Source organism: Aythya ferina, assembly GCF_964211825.1.
Source record: "Aythya ferina genome assembly, chromosome: 3".
Taxonomy (NCBI): Eukaryota; Metazoa; Chordata; class Aves; order Anseriformes; family Anatidae; genus Aythya; species Aythya ferina.
This window is the reverse complement of record NC_140298.1, coordinates 70,451,590-70,474,243: the sequence shown is the minus strand read 5'-3', so window position 1 is coordinate 70,474,243 and position 22,654 is coordinate 70,451,590.

Here is a 22,654-nt window from a genome sequence, read left to right as displayed (position 1 = left end):
AAAATGGGTAATTCTATTAGTTGACATGGGGTTTTAGGAAACTGGAAGGATGGAGATTGGAAACTCTCTTCAGGGAGATATCATTTCAGTGGGCTTTTGAAAAACCTATAGGCATTTAGAGTAGTCTCTATCACCAACCTTCTTTACTTGTTATGTCTCCAAAGTAGAAATAGTAAGATAGAAGAATGCAGCAGTCTTCATAAACCCTAGATGAAGAATGTACTTAGGGTGAAGAGTTGGGTGGAAGCAACATAACCTAGCTGGTATCAGAATGGCTGGAAGTATAGTTGTGGTACTTCTCTGAACAGCCCTTTCACTGAAAAGCCTGTTTGAAATATGAGGCTTTCCTGTGTTATGACAGTAAGGTAATGAGTCTCATGCCCCAGGGTGGAATAGGCTGGGGATGATGCTCAGGAAAACTGCTCAGTGTCTCCTCTGTCTGTCTTGTGTGTGGTTTCTGTATGAAGACATACACATATCACATACACGTATATCACATATAAGGTGTTTTACAGACCTTAACCTTCTGTCAGAAAAGCAATAAGGCCAAGCAAGTATTTTTTTATAATCCTAAAATCTTTTATTTTTGACACTAATTAAGAAGGTTTGATATGCAAACTTTGTAATTCAGATTAAACCAATTTGAAATTTTGAATTTCAGGGTAAAATTACTGGAATCTTATTAAAAAATATACACAAGGAGCTATGTAACTGAGTATTTATTTAAGACTGTGCTTTCAATATACATTTTAAAACATTAAATGTTGTCACCAAAGAAAACATGTTAGTTTAATAATCGTATATTTTGAGTAAAATAGTGGTCTTGTTTAATATTCTTTGCTTTCACTAATTCTCTCTCCATTTGTTGATTCATGTTCCTATTTAATAGGTTTTTACGTACTTTCTAAAAAACTGTTTCTTGATTTCAAGACAGTTGACTGGAAAAGAGTAAAGAATCACTGGAAAAGTTTTTTGTTTGTTTGTTTTTTGTTTGTTTTTTTTTGTTTGTTTGTTTGTTTGTTTTTTATTTTTTTGATGGAGAAGAAATATTTTTGCTGGATTTTCTATAAGAGAGCCCAAATTGCCCAAGTGATGAGGGGATGAAAACTTTTCTTTGTAGTTAGAATTTCAATGACAATGTTTGTATGCATTGGTTTTATTTCCTAGCAAATTATATATTGGTCAGATATGAACCAAATTATCTCCTGTTGATACTGAATATGCTGGAGACTTTTAGTCATCCTTTCATTTTGAGGTGGGGAGAAGAAGGTAAAGTGCAAGAGAATTAAATTATAGTTGAGTATGATTGATTATGTCTGTATTTTTTTCCTTATTTATAATGTATTTTTCTCTTAGAATAGTTTGTCTTACGTGCTAAGATGTCAGGAAGATATTTGTACAGTAGTTATAAATCTTATTTTAAGCCTAGAGAAGGAGATGAATAAGTAATACCAAATCTGTCTTAACTTTTTATATATCCTCTCAGTTACTGAGGACTTCCATAAAAGATTAGATCTTCATATGCCTCAGAGATACATTGGTGTGTTATACTTTTAACCTTGTTACATGTATTTAGTTCAGGGGTAGATGCTCAGTAGTGCAACCCATGAACGAGCATTTTGAAGATTGCTCTGCAAGTGTCAGACCATTCTACTCAGCTGTGGAGCTGCTGTGTGTGTATGTTCAGGGCCTCATTTCTCAGAAGACAGGAACAATCACCGACTCCAGAGCATAAGGGAAGAACCACTGAACTGAGTGCTTATTATCACTGAAATCCGGGTCTCTTGATCAAAAACTTTACCTTTGCAGAATAGGCAGGAATAAAGGTATGTGTGTACTTATTTATTTTTTAATGACCAGAATCTGAAAATCTCTGGATAGATAAACTGGATTTATAAAGTGGTACATTTATGAGCGGAATAGTTAAACTTTGGATGCGGGAACAAATTATTTCCTCAGCTGCAGATTCGCATAAAATGAATATATAAGCTCAAATGAGGGCAGAGACTGACATGTAGGTCTTTCACTAGCTATGATGTAGAAACAACCAAAAAAAACCAACACAAAACCAGGGTAAGTTTCTGTGACTCCTTTGCAATGAGTCCTAAAAGGCTGTCACTATTTCCCACAGGAAGAGCTGTCTCACCAACATTTGCAGCTAAACCAGGGCCAGGCAACTCCAGAAAACCTCAACTGCATTTTGTGCTGGATGACAATGCCTTGCCCTCTTGGAAGAGGAGGTTGTCTTTTAGTCCACAGCAAAGGCTGTCCATGGGTTCCCTTTTGTCATGAAACACCTTTGTATCCACTCTAACATAAGGGCAAAGTTGTGTATCAACTGATCAGTGCTCCTGGGAGAACAGGGGGAGTGAAACAAGAATTGAATGAACAGAAAGAAAACATTAGTGAAGTTAGTTAAAGCTTGGTAATTCATTACTATTCTTTACAATATTGGTGGTATCGCACCTGGCGCACTGGTTATAGCAAGTGTGTTGTCCAGAACACCTCATTACCTCATGGAGAGAAACCTTCTTATAATAGAGAGTCCTTCAGCTTAGAAGGTGGTCATAGGAAAGTCTAGTGCTGAAACTAGAAGAATTATACCAGAAATAAAATGTGTAGGGCCATTGAAAATGCTTACATAAGCATGAGTGGTTATTCAGTTATAAAAAGTCTTTAATTTAGTAAAATACCTGCTGTTTAGGAAGGGCTGGAATTCATATAAAGGTTGCTCTGGGACTTAAACTCTATTAAAAAGACTTGTGAATAATTACTTGCAGTAAATGTTACTGACCTCAACTCATAAGGCCTGATGTACATTGGCTAAATGTTCCTAATAACAGGTCTTATAAATCCAGATACTTCTACTTTCAAATGTCCATAAAATCCTGAGAAATTAAGTTTTAGATTAAAACTTTGCTGGATTAAGATAATCCAATACAGGCTTTAGAATCTGCGTGATTCTTCTAATAAAAGGCCAGGTATTTCTCTTTCTTTCTTTCTTTCTTTCTTTCTTTCTTTCTTTCTTTCTTTCTTTCTTTCTTTCTTTCTAGAAATCACTCTAGAAATCTCATTAAAAATTTTGAAATTAATGCTGTGCTTTGGAAGACAGAAATAACCTGTTGTCTTGCTTTTCCATGACCTCTAAAAAATGGATTGGTTTATCTTCTTTGGGCTTTTCCTTTCTTCTTGTAGCATCATCCCCTCTTTGCTCACAGATCCAATATTGTTGTGTAAAGATGAGTGTGGGGTATTTGTTTTAACTCCTGTGTCTTTAGTGCATCATATAGACAGCAGTTCTTGCAGGGCATAGAGACAGCAGAGCAGGACAACCTGTCTGGAAGGGCTTAGACAGGGACAGAGGACTGCCACTGCCAGATGAGTTTCATGAGTATGTGGTGCTTTCTCTGTCACAGAGAGATGGCATGAAAGACAAACCTTGTAGCAAAAGAGATTGAGGAACAGCACAGTAAACAGAAGTCCTCAGCACAGTGAGCGCCGGGCAGGCCCCTCACATGCAGATGACAGGTGACAGATAGATGGGCAAGTTGTATTTCACCTCCTAGGCAAGTGGGTTGATCGGCCCTCTTACACGCAGCTGAACAAGAGTCAGAGCTGAGTGAAGGGAGGGCTTGCAGAAACTGCTAGCTCTGATCTGTGCTAGTGCTTCCCTACTACATACTGGGAGTGCGTGACCAGCCCCTGCTTATTTTCAGAGACATTCCTTGCTCCATTTGTGTGTGATGTTAAGTGGTAGGGGGCCAATTCTCACTGTGAGACTCCAGGTAAGGCATGCTCTAGTTACTGGTTAAGGATCTATCTTCAGTGTGAACTGTCTTCTATGAAGACACTCCTCATCAGCATGAGGAGTCAGTTTTTGGATAAAAAACAAGAAGAATCTGTCTTCTACAGAATAAGCTACTAAATCATGACTGAGGATGCCAAACTTTACCCATTAAATATTATATTATGCTATGCATCAAGTGTTGTACCTGCGTCCCCGGTAAAGAAATCTACTTTGAGGAAAACTTCTGAAAAGTTGTATTAATTACTATGTAAATGGCAAACATAATATGCTTTATTGCAAAAGTCAATTCAGTATTTCATGAAGGGTGTTGCACTGGAGTGTGATAGCATGCCAATTCTCTCTGGCATGACATGGAAACTTCTGTGCAGAAGTCATAACACGGCTCTCTGGAAATGTTCATTTCGCAGCCTATAAATAGCAGAGGCCTCCAGCCCATAAAGAGTTACTGTGTTGCTGGCACTTTCTGAGCTCCGAGGGAAGTTGTAAAAGGAGAGTTTAACAATTTAGTCATGGAACTGGAAGGAGAAAAACATTACTCTCAGAGCTCAGGAGAAGAAAGGAGCAAGAGTTCAGAAAAGACACGAGGGACAGGACACCTTCAGAAGACCTGGAGTGGGGGCTCCCTGGATGCTGTCCGAAGGCTTGTGTTTGAGCATGGAAGACCTGGATGGGCAAAGGTGAAAGTCTGGAAAAGATAGATAAGGTTTTACTGCTCTGGAAAAGTTTTCTTTCTGTCAGACAGTGCCAGAAGGCCAGGTACCCCTCCTTGTTGTGACACGAAGTTCCTTGAGATAGACTTTATTGCTCTCTACAACTACCTCAAAAAAGGTTGTAGTGGGGTGGGTGTCAGACACTTCTCCCAAGCAACAAGCAATAGAACAAGAAGAAATGGCCTCAAGTTGCACCAGGAGAGGTTTAGGTTAGATATTAGCAAAGATTTTTTAGCTAGAATGGTTGTGAGGCATTCAAACAGGCTGCCCAGGGAAATGGCTGAGTCACCATCCCCGAAGGTCTTCAAAAGACATGTAAATGTGGTGCTTAGGGACATATTTTAGTGGTAGGCTTGGCAGTGGTTAATGGCTAGATTAGGTTAACAGCTGGATCTGATCTTAGAGGTCTTTTCCAACCTAAATGGTTCTTGATTCTGTGATTCTATGAAAAAGATCTCAAACTTCATTGATCCCACACCAAAGTATGTTTTAATTTGACTTTTGTCTCCAACATAGCTATAGCCTATGTAAAAAACTAGAACTTGTGATTATATTCAAATGCTTGAACTTCCAGGATCGATGGGTGACTTTAATCCTATCTCTCAAGTCTTGTATATTGATCAAGTAGAGTATTTCTGCAGAGTGCAGGCTGTTTATGAAACAACACCGTTTTGAAAAATTAGTGATATGTCATTGGTTTCATGAGTCTCTGTGGATCATGCCCATGACTACCACAGTAGCATTTCCACTAGTATGTCCATTCATGTCTGTGTGGGAAGAGATGCTCTGCATTGCATGAGAAATGCTATCCACTCTTCCTGAGCAGAGAAATTACTTTGCAGTTCATGGAGGTAAGGCTTATCAGCACACACACAAAAAACATATATATATATATATATATATATATATATATATATAATTATTTTTTTGTGGCTGTTGGGGTCTTGTCAGATGTAAAAACACAGGAAAATGGAATAGATCAGAAAAAAAATAATGATTTTAATAGCTTCTACAAACAAAACTCAATAGGTTTTTAGAGAGAACAACAAAAAGAAGCACTGTAAAAGCAACAAGCAACAATAGTACTCTGCAGCCATTTGTATAAATCTCTTGATTATGACAGCAAATGCAATAACATTTTCTACCCATTTCTGAAGGAGACTAGCTTTTCAGAGTGAAAGCTTCATTTACTGTGAATAACATGATCTTCTTTCAATTTAGAAAACAATTAAATATTGTGACTGCTGATGCCTCAAAACCCTGGAAATATTCAAATGTTTGAAATGTTTATTGTTAGGTAGGTAGAAAAGAATAATCTGCTCTGTAATTGAGTGTTTTTGAGACCTCCATGAAACAGCATTATGAATATCTAAAAATTTAAAAAAGTGATACAAAAAAATTATATGAATTTTACTGATGTACTATTGCTTGCAGTTGCTACAGCTAATGTCTTATTTTGAAAACACCCTTTTCTCTATAAATTAGTGGTCAATAAGAAGCAATACTTTCTTCCAGCTACTTTTCTAGATCATAGGCAGCATAAATCAGGGGGCAAACTTACTCCTGAAATTGATATAGCTTTGATTGCATTTTGATTGCTTTTCTGGAGATCCTCAGAACAAAGTTTTAGAATCATTCTGTCAGCCTTCAATGCATGGAATCATTGAGGCACACCCTACTAAGATGTTTATCTCTCTAACCTGTAATGAGCATGATCTTAAAATATTTTACAGCTCCTGTAAGTTATTTCTGCACATTAAGTGAGGCTACAATAATTAAAGTTTGTTTATTAAGGATGATGAAGAGCCTCTTTCACTGATTGCATAATGCTTCTCTTTAACAGCACACCAAATGTTTTACGATAGCCTTAAAATTAAAATAATTGCATCTTGACTGTGATATGTTAGAAGAACTTCTATAAATACATTAGATCATTAAAGAACTGATGACAAATATTTTGAATATAAGTGTACCCATACAAAAACACATCATTGCCCAGTAAGATACAAACACATTTTATGTGATAGTCTACGCTACCTCTGAAATTTCTGACTTCCTTTCCATTTTAAGAAAGCACTGTCTTAGTTTAATTCAACCACTTTCTCTGGAAAAAACATGTAGAGTTCAGGCAATTCTGCTGGTCAGTAACGCATACAGACTTGACAGAAGGTTGGATGCTGTGTTTGTGTGATGAGTACGACATGCTGAGAGACTGGGGAGTTTGTGTTTACATGCTGTGGGAGCATTGATGTAGGAAATACAATAATTTCTTATCTGTTAAGCCTCATTTTCTTGGTTACTTAATAAAGTCTATAAAGACTACATTTGTATCTACTCCTGACCTGGTAGTTAAAAGAATATTTCCCCTGGGTAAACTAATTTGGACATAACCTGATAAATAATGATTGTACTAAGGTTAACTTTGAACTAATTTCTATTTCATGTGTATGGAATAGATTTAAAAAAAATCTAAAATGGATAACTGTTACTTTAAGTAATACATACTTGTATTTGAGAGCATAAAACATACACTTGCCAGAAAACTACCTGATCCGTTGAGACATATTTTCCTAAAATCCCTCTTAAATAGAACTTTGTCAATGAGAAAGACTTTTGCAAAGGGAAATGAATGGTTTATTCTGTCTGGGGGAGATATGACAAGAAATACTTCTCAGATTACTGCAAGGTTAGTCAATGGGAAAAGCTTTTCAATGGTAAAACTAGTGAAGTAGTGGAGCAGATTACCTGAGAGGTCTGTCAAAGTTTCTAGACTTCCAACTGTATAGAACAGATTAGACAAGTAGCAGGAATTAAATACATAAACCGGGGTTAACTCTGAAGGAGAACTGTAAATTATTTCCTGGGATCCTCTTGGCTTTTTCTTTTTTTTTCTTCTCACCCCTCATGTGGTTGGTCTTTACTCCTTTTCAGAAAAGACTGTCATCCTATACCACTTGCTTTCACAGAAAACCCTGTGAAAACCCTATGCCACTTTGGTTATAGCCTTGAGGTTTCTGCATCACTAGCAATGAGTCAACTATTTACCCATGAGCTAAAGCACCTCACAGAGCTGTACTTGTGGCCATTATTCATAGACATGCTTTCCTCTTGCTCGAAGACTGAGTGTGGAAATCCCCAAATGGGGGGTTTCCTCCACAGTCTTACTGCAGAGTCAAAACAGCTCTAAATGGGGCTTTTACCCTTTGGAGTAAGTAAACTGGGCAACTACTAGTAGTTTATTCCCAGGCAGTGCAGGTTCATAAAACCAGCCTTTATGGGCTATCTGGACTACAGATGGGTCCGAATAACCAGGATGAATTTAGCTGCCTCTTAAATACCAACATGTAATATATGAAACATGTATGCCACAGAGCTAAATGGAGTCTCGTGTGTTCTTCTTAAAGCAACTTGTCTTCATGTGATTGTAATTTCAAGTGGAGAAGGGCTTATGGCTGAAAATGAACGTCTTGTGTAGAGAATTTCACTGGTTTTGGCAATATGTCATTTTTAGAGTCATGGCCTCCTATCTCAGGATCAGATTTTAATCCATTTGTTTTTCTCTTTCAAAGTCCACCCCATTTGGGGAAAATCAGACAAGCACAGTAGTTTTAAAACATGTTCTAAATAATTTTTTTATTCATCAGTAAGAAGCCCTGTTCTTTGCCTGTGCTTCACCAGGTGGCATCTAGCTTTAGTGATGTTAACTTCTAGTTAGTTTGTGATTCGCTTTGACACTTAAAATTTTGAAATTATGTGGAATGACCTATAACTTTCTCAGGTCATACCTGACAACCTTCTTTAGTAACCAGACAATTAACTTGCTTTCTGTGTGCTTTCTGAAGACGTTGGGATTGCTTTATGCTTATCTAAACAGTGATATCTTGACATTCCTCAGAGTATGTTTTAGTGCTTTGTGCTTGTTGCTGTTGTTGTTGCTGTTCTTGCTGTTGCTTCTATTTATGTGGCATTTAACTAGTAGTAAATGCAAGCTTGTCTTTGCTCCATTATACTGAAAAAGGACAATCTCTTTGAAAAGACCAGAATAAGTGAGAATGAATGGAAGTTTACCAATTGATTTATAAGTGAGGAATTTATAGTTATTTTGTAAGGGCTTACTTAATTTCTAACTGAATATAGTTAGTAACTTTCTAATAACATCAAATATGTATATTAATGTAAAAGTTAACAAATGTAGTACAGATGTTTAGGGATTTGTTGGTTAACCAGTGTGTTTTTTCACTTTAGGCTCAAAACAAATAACAAAATAAATGTTTTATACAACGGCACTGCTGTAGGACTATTGATGATGGCAGCAGAGTGCTTAAAGAGATGAAGGGAGAAGACGGTTTTGCCTTCAGACTGGCTGCAGTCTGTGGTGTGGGTAATGCAAGGACTTTGGCAACTACTGCCAATGCAGTCTTAATGGGAGACTATACTGGAGCAGAAATTCAATTCAGTTTGAATTTGTATTGTATTTTTTCTCCCTCGTGAATATCCATACTGGAATCTGGCACTGTGTCTGAGAGGACAGACTCTGAAGGACTCAAGATACATAGTAGGGATCAATCAGATAAAATATAGGATGCAGATATAATTCACCGAAAATTAGTTATTTGAACTACAGCCACATCAAGCCTTTCCCCTTCTTATAGGCAACCATAAATCTATAAAAATTAAACTATCCTTCCTTTCTCGAGTTTTGCCAAGAACTTTGCCAAGAAATTACACTAAACTTCCTGATCAGCATTTTTTCTCAATGCTTTTCACAAGTCTTGGTGTTATAAGTCATCTTTATATAAGCCTGGAACAGTGCCAGAAATGGGACTGAAGAAGTGTACCTCAGTCATTTCAGGAGCCAATGCCTGACTCTCGTCCAGCGCAAAAGAAGGATTCCAAAAAAATTTATTTGCAATGATTAGATAAGTTCTTGTGACTGCAGACCTAACACTGGAGGGTATGGAGGCTGCTTCCTTTTAGTGCCTCCAGGAATGCAAACCACCCCAGATGTGCAGGGAGGAGGTAGAGATGGGGTTGCACTCTCTCCGTCTGTTAATCCAGAGTGTTGGCTGGCTTTTAGAAGCAGACGGCAAAGCCTGTCTTCTCCTGCTCCTCTCCTCTACTACCTCCTGCAGGTGTACCTGGATCCTTTGGTATCCTTAAAGTCAAAGGGAGCTTCTGAAGATTTTGCATAGGGCTTTCCACAGTCTTCAACAATGATTCATACAGGTTAAGATAGTTGAGACTGATAACTGGGTATTCCCTGGTTTCACCTTTTTTGATCAATGCAGTTGCATCAGAAACTTCTGGTGCAGGAGGCACGTAGCTGGGTGCAGTACCATGCCAAGCTTCTAACACTGAGCTGTGTGAAAAGAATACAGCAGCACGGTGTGTTTGGGGTACACAAACCCTTAGAAACAAAGGCTAATAGTGTTTAAAAGGATCTAATTGTTGAGAAGTGCAAGCCAAACAGTTCCACTGCTTTTTGGAGTTATGTTTTCAAGCCCTTATATTTTATGAGTGATGCTTAGGCATGGTAGAAGTGGCCAGGATGTGAAAAGAACAAACAGTTCAATGTCAAAAGCAAATCATGTGGCTGCAAGTCAGCCTGCTCGCTTGCTGCAGTAAAAGCGCAGCCAGCTTACAGCTGGAAATTCCCACTTGGGACATTAAATTGGAAACTGTTTTGTGCTGAAAACAGTGAGGCAGCAGGGGTACAGCCATCCATTACAGCACGGGAACTCTCACGTTCTTGAGAGGGCTTTGAGAAGACAAAAAGCCGGGTTTGGGGATGAAGTTGAAGCAGCGCAGGCACCTTGAGGCTTCGCTACAGTCCACTGAAAACCCTGAGTCTAAGCCAGCCATCGACTGCATGGCTGCACCATGCGGCTTGTGCCAGGGCCCATGCTCCTCTCCCATCCAGGCACCTCCAGACAGCTGCTGGCACACCAGGGATGGTCACCATGGGGCCTGGGTGTGCAAATTTAGTCGGGACTGGCTGCAGAGGCCTGGTTTACATGGGCTCATGGAGGCAGAAGAAAGCCACAAAGGCCCCGAGGGGGGTGGGGTTGGGGTTGCTGTAGATGTGCCCTCACTCTTCGTGCTGTTTTTTGGCAAAGGCGTCCCCTACGCTCCCTTTAGCAAAGGATTGATGACGTGTAGCGATCCCCTTCTGACGTTACACCATTCTCAGGGCAGCAGGACTCGTTTCTGCTTTCTCTCCCTCTTTAACAGTTAATGATCTGGAAAGAGAAACGAGGGGTAAGGTGACATTGGCAGCACCGCAGCTCCTGGGGCAGACGGGCTCTCTGCAGGAGGTCACACCTGGTCTGGACATGGGGGGCTGTTGGGGAGCCCCATAGGGAGCATCATGTTGTGAGGAAGGGGACAGCACCCCAGGGCACCTGGGGGGCTTGCAGCAGGATGCTTAACAGGCTGGGAGCTGCGTGGGGCTTTATTAGGCACAGCAGATTAATAAAGGCCTGGGCTACAGATCAGATCTTGCTGTTATTGTAATGCCATGTACAGCATGATTTAATGTCGATACTCCTTTGGCGAAATCCCTAACGTAAACACAGCTGTTCTAGCACAGTGTTGTGTATCTGTAGGGCTTGGCCTGATGTGCCAAGGCATCCACGGTGGCACTTTCCAGAAGTAGTCTGCAGTGCAGCCCCACCAGAGGAAGCTTCAGCCCATAGAGGGCTCAGTCTCTGGATTTTTGCCATCAGAAGAAATGATGGTAGCAGCAGTGACGAGGCAAGGCAGCAGCTCCCACAGACACAACCTCTTTTTGCTGTCCATACAGTGGCAAGTGTGTTGGGGGAACTGGAAGCAAGCAACAAATGGCAACTGTTGAACTTGCTGTGGCAGCAAATAGCAATCAATGACAGGCTAATTCTCATGAAATTAAGACACACTGGACACAGGTGCTTGATAAAGTTGCTAGCCACTTTATGGAGACTCGGAGCTGCTTCAGCACTTGCAGGAAGAGCTGCGAAAAAACAGTGAAAGTGAAAGACAACTCAGGACAGGTCTTGGGGTGTGAGAGGAAAGTCTCATGGTGAAGCATGAAATCTCAACACAGCATCTCTCTTGTCCAAAACAAATGTCAAAACTTTCAAATCCCAGATGTCCTGAATACATGCTCTGTCACGTAAAATGGAATTTGAATTTTAAGATCATGTTGGGTAGTCAATAACTCCTAATGAGTATATTTAATTACTCCTGCCTCACTTTTATGCATCTATGCTATCACTTTAAAGCAGCTGCTGGTGTTTCCAAAAAACAGCCAGTTCCCATTGCATTTTTTATCCCTGAGACTGGGACAGGAAAGCAATACTAGGAATTGTAGAGTATCCACTTTGAAAGCCATTACGGGACCAGGCTTGATTTTTTTGGCCAACCTGGACTTTCAGATGATGCATTTTCAGAGAAAAAAAACTACATATGCTTATGAGATATAAACAGACAGCTGTTGTTTTAAAATTGTCAAAACATCACAGCTGCTCAGGTATCAAGAATGTCAGCAATACAGCAGGATGATAGGAGCAAGGCACTCTATCTCCTGCCTTGGACAGAAACACCACATGAATACTTGTAATATTCTGATCCTTCACTTTGTAGCTGAGAGCAGAATTGGAGGTGGCAAGGAAGCATGTTTCAGTTTTACACTCTCAAATATATTTCCAGTGTATTTCTATTTTTGAGTTGGCTGAATTGCTGGAAGATTAAAGGCTTTATTTCTTCCCTGAATCCAAGTAAATGTGCAGTGTTAAGTTAAGATTACTATGATTAATAAGGATTAATCCCTTTAGTCATTGTCACTTTAAAACTCACAGTGGCAGTGCTGCTTGGAGAAAGTGAACTAAGTATTTTTACTGGCTTTTAAGCTATGCAGCAGGGAAGACAAAGCTCCTCCTACTCATATTCTTGATGGTGCCCTGCAAAATGATATGATAATTACATCACACCAAATGCACATTCACAAAGTCAGCAGATCAGTTCTGCTTAGCTTGCAGCCTGCTGTGGGCATTTAGGGATGCTTTTCTATTTGCAGGTGGGACAGGATGTTCTGCTTTGGGACTTTCTTCTGGAGATAACCAGAAGATAACTGCATGGCATTTTCAGTTAGATCTCTCTCTACTCCTTCAGCCATATCATACGTTTATGCTCTCAATACTAATAATTTTGTTTTGGTGTCAGTTTTTTTTTTGTTCTCAGCTCATTTCTGTGAAAAACAGTCCTACTGCATTTTTTCAGAGGGATGATCAAAAAATGCATGTCCCCAGGTTCCAGAAGAGTAAAAAATGTTGTTGGTTCAGGCGCTTCACTTCAGAAAGGTGAAACCATAGCAATTCAGGCTTCTCATTTTTCCTGAGTCCCATCATGTGAGACACCTTGGGTCATGTTATTTGATCTGGAAGGGCAAAATGCTTGCACAACTGATCACGTGCAGGAGAACACAGTGAGGACTGCCTGGGCACAAGGACACACGGACGGGTATGCTGGCTCCCTGCAGCCCTGGGGACGAGCCTGGGGCTCAGCAGCTCTTTCAAAACCATCAAAAGCTTCAGGAAATAAATCACCCTGTCTATGGGCTGGCCACGGAAGAGGCTGGCAGTAACTTTTGATTAAAATGCAGCTCAGAAATGCAGGAACCTGCTGTAGTTTCACCTTTCGTGCTCCTTAGAACATGCCTACGGTGCACAGTTTATTCTGTTATGGCATGTCATGGCAGATAAAATGGTACAAGGTCAGTGTGGGTACAATAAAACTAAAGCAAGGTAGACAGAAAAGTCACAATTCTTATTATAGCAATTGGTGCACTGGAGAAAACAGACGAGATTTCAAAAACTTTGTTTGTTTGTTTTGTTTTGTTTTGCTTTTATGACAGACCAGTTTACACATGACAAGCACACCTGGGTCCTTGGTGGCAAGCAGGATCTGAATGGTGCTTCAAGGCTCCTGGCTGCCATGACACCAGGTTGGGGTGGGCTGGAAAGTCCAAGCAGCCTTGCTGAAAATCAATGAGTTTCTACACAGCTGTAAACAATTCATTCATACATTTGCTACCCTGATGGCTCTCCAGATGCTTCTTGTATATTATGTGTTGTGTCTAGGTTTTGTGCTTTCAAAAATGTTCACGTTACCAGCTCATTCATATGCCATAGGAGTTGTGAGGGATGAACCTGGAGGGTTTTGACCACTGACCAGAAAGCAACTGGCATATAGAGAGGATACATTATCTCAATGATTTTAGTGTCATGACCAGTGATGAGACAGCTGGAAACCTCCTTATTCAAATGGTTGCCGGCAGTTATGAGACCAAGCAGTCCATTGAAATGCGTGAGGCAGTTCACGCTTTCGGAACACCATCGATTCAGCCACTCTGCCAACTTTGGGAATTAGCACTGTAGCGGTTTGCACTTGTTTCAGGTTTCCATAGCCATAGATCTGGAGACTTAGATCCAAACGCATAAAGAAGCCCTTAAATATTGGAGGATTTGGGAATCCTGAGCTCCATGGAGTACTGATGAAAGAGTGTAAAGTCCTGGATCTCATTCAGACACGCTTGTTAGTGCAGCCTGTACCTTTGTTCTTTGTGGCTATTTTCTAGTGCTTTTTGTTTTGCCTTTCTTTTTTCCCCTTTTTTTCTTTCTTCCAGCAGACTCGCAAGGAGATCTTTGAGACCTGCAATACCCTTGTGACAGTACTGGCTTTGAATTAAATCAAGTTTCTTGAGGCATTTGAAATAATAAGGAGGTCATTAAATGTGAGTTTGTATCGGGCTAAGCAAGCTGAGTAAGAAGTGGTTACAGAGAATGCAATAAACATCTCCTAAGTAAGAAAATGCTTCAGATGTGGGAGGAAAAAGAAGTCTCAGCTTTTAAAGCGACTGTATAGACAATGGTTCCTTTAGGACACTCATCTGAAAAGTTGCTTTTTTGATCTCCCAAGATGATGTAAGATCTCTCAACACAAAATGCTGAGCCATTAGAAGATTTTGATTAGGAAGGAATCATTTCTCCTCCGAGAGTAAGAGAATACTGCAGCTGAGATTTTTTTTCTGCGAAGACATATAAAGGGCTAGAAGGAGAACATTGTGCTACTGTATTGGCAGGACGACAAGACTTCAAAGTGGCAAACACATTAAATAAATAGGTGGAAGTGCAATTACTTTGAATAAATTGCTTTTTCTCTCTTTTTCTTTCACCATTTTTCTCACTTTCTTTTATTATTGCCGTTAAGTACTAATTACACTACGATTTGTATTACAATCTGCAAGAATAATTGGTCCTGTTTTAAAGCACATCCTGTAAAAGAACCATTTTACAAGGCATTGACAGAAGATTGCAAAAGCTGTTCTCGTTCAATGTCCAATACATCTCAGACCAGATGAGGTACTGATTCCAAGAAGCATGGGCTTCTGCAGCTTTGACTATTTGTGCAGGACAACCATCCTGATCAAATTTTGTATAATACTAAAAATCAGGGGACAAAACCACACTTATTAAAGACTGAATTTATGCAGAATAAAACACTTTTATCCTTTAACTGGCCTCCAGTATTTCTAGTGACACTTTTCCTATACAACAATGAAAACTAAGAGAAGCAGCCAGGATATGGAAACATACAAATAATGATTTTGGCTTCAGAGGGGCTCATTCCTGTCTACTCTCCTCTGAGGTGCAAAACTACTCGTGTGGCAGTGTAATTTATTTACTTATTTATTTATTATTTTTTAAGGGGGGTGGAAGAGGCAAAGCATCACATTGTCAAATATTAATCAGAGTAACAACAGAAACCACTTGTGCATGCCTAAGCAAGCCTGCAGGCACAAATTCATACCAGGCAGAAAGGAGCAGCTATAAAATGGCTTCAAAGAGAGAATTTTTCAGGCAGTACCAGCATGAACCCTGGGTGTAGTATTAGAGTTGTGTTTAATGTCTCCTGGCTTTGTTTGAGGAAGGAGGCTGTTCTCTTCTCTGAGCTTTCTGAATGAGCAGGCAGAGCCTGATCCAAGGGCTGGGGGAAAATCTGCTGCTTCTTCCCTTTGTGGGGAAGGGACCCACAGCTGCCAACATGGGATCTCTGACAGCTCCAGCACTTGTAAAAAGTAAAAAGGAGAAACAAATGAGTACCCCCTAAGCCCCTAAACCACGCTGGGGTGAATAACACCAACCCAAATGGCCAAGGACATGATGAGGAGAAATCATTTAGCTGCTTGAACTAATGTGAGGAGCCTAGATAATAAACAGAGGAACTGGAATTGCTCATTTATGAGCATAAATTCAATAGAGATGGCATTGCTGAAACTTGATGGGAAATTTTTTGTGACTGAAATCTCTAAATCACTAGTTATAACCTCTTTAGAAAGGTTTAGTGGGCAGAAGAAGATGAGAAATGGCATCCTATAACAGAAAAGAGAAAAAGCATGATTTATTTACTAGTGACAAATGACAAAGAAATGATCTCATGGATTGATTTCCCACCATGAAACACACAAAATGGAGTATTAGTTGCTGTCTGTGAGAGAACAGCAGTTTTTATGGAGGAACAGATGACTGGCTCCTTGAACTACCATCTATAATGTATAGTAGGAAAAAGAAACATGCATCTTCGTGGGAGATGTTAATCCAAATGATATATGCTGGCAGTCTCATGTGGCCAGGACTGAAGCATCTTCAGAATCACTAAATAGCACTCTTAATTTTCTTGTTAAAAAAGTATTGCACCAGAGACCAGTGAAACTCTAGGCTAGACTTTTGACTTAGCAGAGGGAATGAATCACAGTAAGACATAATGGTATAAAAAGCAAAAATGTTCATAATTTGATTACATCTGTTGAAGGCAAACACAATGCAAATAAGTAGCTTCAGCTGATGTAATTTCACAGTGCTGAAAACAATTCTGGGCTAAGTCAGCTGGGAAGGAAGAAGAATGTAAATGATACTTAGAAAATGTCAAAGAATATTTTACAGGTTGCCTAATAAGCTGTAATTGAGGGGGAAAACAGGGTATGCTAGTTTCAACAAAAACAACATCCTGGCTGAGAGGGAGCTGTTAAAACAATACTCCTTCTCTCTGTGAATGCATGATAAATAGAAGGATAGGGAAGCTGATACTGAAAAATATAAAACAGAAACTTGTAACTGAAAAAGCTGATCCAGGTCTTTCCATAAGGTAAGTTACAAAACATTTGAGATACGGTACAGCATTAAATACTTGAACCCTAAGCTTTCTTAAGAACAGAAATCAACCTTCCCTTCTCAGCCTAACAGAGCTCCTGGTTGCCTACCAGTGCCATTGGAAAAGTGGGAGTCAGTAACAGCAGGGTAAGCACTTAAATATACTTACAAATACAAACCAAGGATGCTATAAACCTGCCACGTGACTGTGCAGTATCTTCTCTTCCTGTAATAATTTGGGAGAACACTAAATAAGAGATAAACATTTAAAAATGTGCAGCTTCCAGAAAACAGAGAGGCTTTTGTGAGCGTTAGTGTGGTCACTGGGGAAGTTGCTAGGAAGGAAGGAAGGAGGGAAGGAAGGAGGGAAGGAAGGAGGGAGGGAGGGAAGGAAGGAAGGAAGGAAGGAAGGCAGGAAGGCAGGAAGGAAGGAAGGAAGGAAGGAAGGAAGGAAGGTAACATGTTATTTAAATAGGCACAGTCAGTCATAACCCTGTTGGGTCTTAGTCCCAGGAAAAATAGTAGAAAGCATGATGTGGGAGTAGATGGATATAATGCTTTAAAAATACTTAAAATTAGAAAAATGCTTCCTGTCCAAGTAATCTGAGACTTTTGTGCTCTTGTTATAAAAGGTGGGTAATAAAAGTAATGCTGCCACAATATATTTAGATTTGTAGAGGGATTTTTTTTTTCTTGGATGGTATTTGACATGCACTAAAGTAAACATGGCTAGCTGGCCCACTTCAGCAGGATGGTAAGAAAAATTATTTGTCATGAAGTGGTGCTGGTGTGGCTTCTGAGTGTTGTCCTTGTCTTTGTAACATTTTCATCAGGCTCCTGGGAGGCAACCTGAAGTCTGACAGCTGATCAAGCTTTCAGAAGGGTGCAGAGAGGAGGAGAACTGCTGATTGAAAGCAATTTGGATGACTTGGGGAAGTTGCAATCAAGCAGATGCTTTTGTTTGCCTTCTGCTTTGATCTGAATAAACATGGGTAGAAATTCACTGGGAGGAAACTTGGTTTCCATAGGCAGAGGAGGAGGTGGCAATGGTGAAGGATCTGCTGGATACGCTGTGCTGTGAGTGTCACAGGCACCGTGTGTCCCCCAGCAGGTGAACAGGGGGAGATGGGGGTGGCCATGCAAGGCTGTCACTGATTCCCTCTGTGGTGGCTTGGCACAAGAAGGGCTTGGAAGATCCTCCGGAGCCAAGCTATGAGAGTGACTGCAAAAGAAGAACACACCTGCTGTGTTAAGGCAGATTTTGTCACAAGTCTAGGAGGTTATTGGGTATGACAGCAAATTGCTCTCTTCTCCCGGGAAAGGACTGAAAGAGTAATGAATAGAGATCAGCTCCCAATTTGGGACACCAGATTCAGTGCTTGGCTCTGCCACAAGCTGTGCAATTAATTGGAGTAAATCACATACCCATTCTTAAAACTCCTGCTGTAAGTACAGAGCTAAGTCACTTCTGAAAAAGATCACTTTGAAAATGGCATCTTTAGTTTCCCTGTGCAGCTGCTCTTCCTCTATAAAGCTGAGAAAAATTAGTGCCTCCCACCTATCCGTATATTGAATAGAGGTATCCAGGTGTTATAAAAGTGGTATATAGGTAGGGACCTGACAGCATTGGCCTTATTGAAATAGGTGGATATCTCCAAAGGCTATTCATGAATAATTAAACTCTTTTTCAGATTTCATTTTCATGTCCTGAGTTTATAATTTTTCAATATTATTTAATGCCAGTGCTCCTTAATGGTAATTACAGATAAAGGTTACAGCTTGCAGCAGGTTTTAGAAAAAGACTTAAAAATGGAATAGATAAAAAGAGTAGTCAAGCAGTATTTAGTTTTCCTGTTTCCCACCCGTCCACTGGCCTGATACTTAAGGCAATGGCAGCAATTTCTGATTGTGAGAAATGGAGTCTGAGATGGGTTAAATTCTTATATCTTAAATAATATGAAAATACTTTCTAAAATGGCTCCAAAGAGGTGTTAATTCATTAGCGCATTTACATTAGTAATACCAGGTAGTGTAGAAATATTATGTTCATTTAGTGAGTTCGGTCCTAAAAGCCAGAAGTGATGGTTTAGGGAATGTCTGTGCTTTCTGTGCTTTCAGGGAGAATGGCAGGAGGAGATTTTTGGACACCTGTGTTAGGCGAGCACATACATTACTATGGTTACTGACTGTGAGATGTTTTGTCTTGTCAACAGCACATCCAGTTTATTGACAGTAAGTAGAACAAGTTTTCTTCTCACTTTTCCTCCACCATCTTGTCTGTCAGTGAAATCCATGTTTATTGGCCAAATTCATTAGGAAATCTTATTTTTAAAAGGAATACATTTATTGGCAGTGAAGTGTCAGAGGGGAAGAGCAGTAATCAGAGATGGTCTACTTGTAAAGTGCAGCTGTCACCCGGAGCAAAGCAATAGCTCCATGAAGATCCTTGATGCTGTCATTTGTCAAAGGGTCTCAGTTTTAAAGAAGAAGAGCAAATTATTTAATCTGTAATATTGACTTCATTTTCAGTTAGGGTGCTAGTTCAGTGCAGGTTCAGCTCAGCTTGCATTTAGCAGTTCATCTTAGCAACAAGGCTTCATTTTGTCTATAGGAGGTTTGGTTTTAGTGCTTCAGCATTTCCATTGTTCACAGCTGAGCATACATCATTCAGGCTCTTACGTTTCCAGTGCTGTGGATACAAAGCAAACAGGCAGCTCTTGTTCAGAATAGTTTATTATCCTGGGTGTTTTACTGCTGTTGTTATGGGTGGGGTGGGAGAAAGAGGGGTTGGACAGATGCACAAAAGATGGAAGATCTTTCAAAAGGCAGGTTCTCAATATTCTTGAACAATGTTCATCACGGAGGGGCTCTGTTTGCTTGTAGCCTTCAAAGCAAGTCACAATGAAGTAGAGAGGGGACCAAAACTCAAGTTTTTGTTACGGGTGGTTGGAGCTCCTCAGCCTATAGCTAGCTGTTACCAATAGGCAGTGCGTTGTCCCAGTCCATCAGGGCACAGGTGACACTTACAGAGGAGAAGCTGAATTCCATTGTCCTCTGAGTCCATCGGCAACAACGGCTTGGAAAGTTATTGCAGTGAGGTTAAGTTTATGGTGATAAGTAAAAGTGATTTGAAGGACGTGTTCTTTGTTTCTGATGACATGAAGGTGGGAGTTGCTGTCAAAACAGTGAAGATTTGGACTCTACAGGAAAAACTGGACAACACTGATAATATGAACAGCATTAAGGAGAAGGAGTGTGGGGTTGCGAACCTGGAGGTTTAATAATGAGCTTTCAGCTCATACCAGAAATGCTTAGCCCCTGAAAGCTGTGGACACAGAGAAAGCCCTGAGTGCACTGGTTAATCATGAACTCGCTTTGGGCTACTGGTCCGGTGTAAAGCATCTGAGCAAAACATGAGTGCAATTCCAGTTTTCTGGGGAGGAACTTTTCAAGAGAGATGAAGAAATATTAAGGCCATTGTGCTTGTAAAACTGCACCTGGAATCGTCTTTACAGTACTAGTCACCCATGTCAGACACAGATGAATTCAGCTGGAGCAGGTGCAGTGAGCAGCTATGGGGATTAGCAGTGGGCAGTCAAACACGCAGGAGTAAACTGGAAGAGCTTGACTTATTCGTCCTCGCAGAATAAAGGCTAAGGAAGAACACCACTGCGTTCTATAAATACAATAGTGAATTAAACACAAGGAGTGAGAAGGCACATTTAAACAAAAGAACAATATTGCCTCGGGCAAACAGGTGTGTGTGGCTTGGCTGCAATCAAAGTTTTTAACAGAAGGTTCTGGATGGGAGAAATAAACCAGAATATCCTTTAGATTAGACAAATTTTGATGAATTTATGGAGATGACTGCAGAAAATAGTTACCTATAAATGGAAATTTGGTCCACAGGTCCTTTTTCAGTGTGTTCCTAGGCTCCCTGCTGTTAGCAATGTTTTCATTTTGATTTCTGTTAAGCAGATATTGTGTCTACCTTTCTCAGACAGTAGCACGCCCTTTTGGACCAAACACTTGCAATGCATGTCCTAAATGCTCTGATCTTGGAGCAAATCAAGCAGACTGTCTAGTTCAGAGAGGTACGATTCAAAAATGTACCCAACTTCAAAGGTTCCAACTTCAGAACATGAAGCCAGGGAACCTCCTTTACCAGAACAGTTCTGCTTCCTCATGCCCATGTCCTTCATCTCCTCAATCTTCTTGTCCTGGGTCTCCAGCTTTGTCTCCTCTTCCACGTGTTTTCTATCTCTTTGTTTCACAGCGTGCCTAGACAACTTTCTGTATTTCTCTGTCTCCTCCTGAGCTGAAACGTCACATTTTGGGTGGCACAATGAAGTGCCTAATGCTTTTTACTTAAGCTCATGTCCCTGTTGGGATTAGCATTGTCCAGCAGCAGTCACATCCCATCAGCTGTAGCAACCACAACACAGCACAGGAGGTGCCAGCAGGTACTCACCACCTTCCCACCACTGCTCCTGCTCCTCACTGCTGCACCTTCTGCACCTGCCTGCTGCAGAGCAGTGCGGCGAGGCAGGATACACCAATCCCACCACCAACCAACGTGCTGATGTACAAGGACAGCCCTCCTGGCTATACAGCCCCTGTTCCCACTGCTTTGAAGGCCATTTCAGCACATACTATGCCACATTCGACAGTCATACTGTAGACAGAGCTGTAAAACCACTCGCAGGATAAGTCAAAGCCCCTTGGCTGGGTTCCTGCTTGCTCCTCTGAGTGCCCTGCATGGCTGAGCTGAAAAATCTGTTTACCACTGTTCAACAGGAAGCATGGGAGGATGCCCATGCTGGGCGGGTGAAAAAAAAAAAAAATCCTGTTTCAAAAAAAAAATTAGCTTGGAATCCCTTAATTGCATCTGGACATAAATCAGCCAAAGGTGTGGTAAGCTAATTAAGATGATTATGAGTGTTTTTCATTTCCTGCTTCTTTCTAACATTCATGTAATTGGATACCTTCCTCTTTATTTGAGAGACTTAATGAAAAATAACAAATGTAGATAACCTTTTTTGCTCCTCTGACTTTTTCGCTTCTTTTGCATAGCCTCTCTGGTAGCATTCTGGTCACTAGTTTAAAAGGAAGTATGACTGTCATATAACCCTATCAGGGTCTCACATTTTTAGACATGCTGTGCACACCTCTTCATCCTTTTTCAGTGGCCCATATCCTGTGTGAACCCAGTGTTACTGCTCTCAAATGGAATAGTATTCTGGGGGGCCAGAGCAGAAGGGGGAGGCCCTGGGATGCCCCAGGCATTGGTGCTGGCAGGCTGCAAAGCCCATTTCTCACTGTAGTTTTCCAGACCATGTGAGTTCTTAGGTGAACAGTAAAAGTGGAAAAATGATTAACAGCATGTAAGGGGAAGCAACAATGAAGTTGCAGTAACTGTTAAGTGACCTGCATCTCAAAACTGAGAAACGTAGTAATAGCGAAATAGCTGCAATCATCAGCTTGTTTTGAATTTGCCCTTACTGCGAGCCTATTAAGCAGAGTGAGGAGAAAAACAGGTATATGGAAATGGCATGAACTGCAACACCACACTGCAGTTGTATTTAAAAACACCTTACAGGGAAAGGTCTTAATTTTCTTCTCAAAATAACTTCTCCACTATATAATGCCCTTATAATTTCCCATCGCCTGGAGGAAAAAAAAAAAAAATCACACTCCAAACATTTGAGTGCTTTGACAAAATTGAGCTTTAACAAAACTTGTTTGTTAAAGCTCCAGCTTTTGTTTCCTTCAGGAAGCACTGGAATTATCCTCTAGCTACAAATCCTTCACAGTGCTCCCTGTGTGATAGGGTTACACCTAGCCACCTGCTGTGGCTGTGCTACAATGTCATAAAAGTTTCAACTCTATTATTTCAGCAAATTGTTTTTCAAGACAGCTGTACAAAATGTTCATAGGCCTATTTTTTCCCC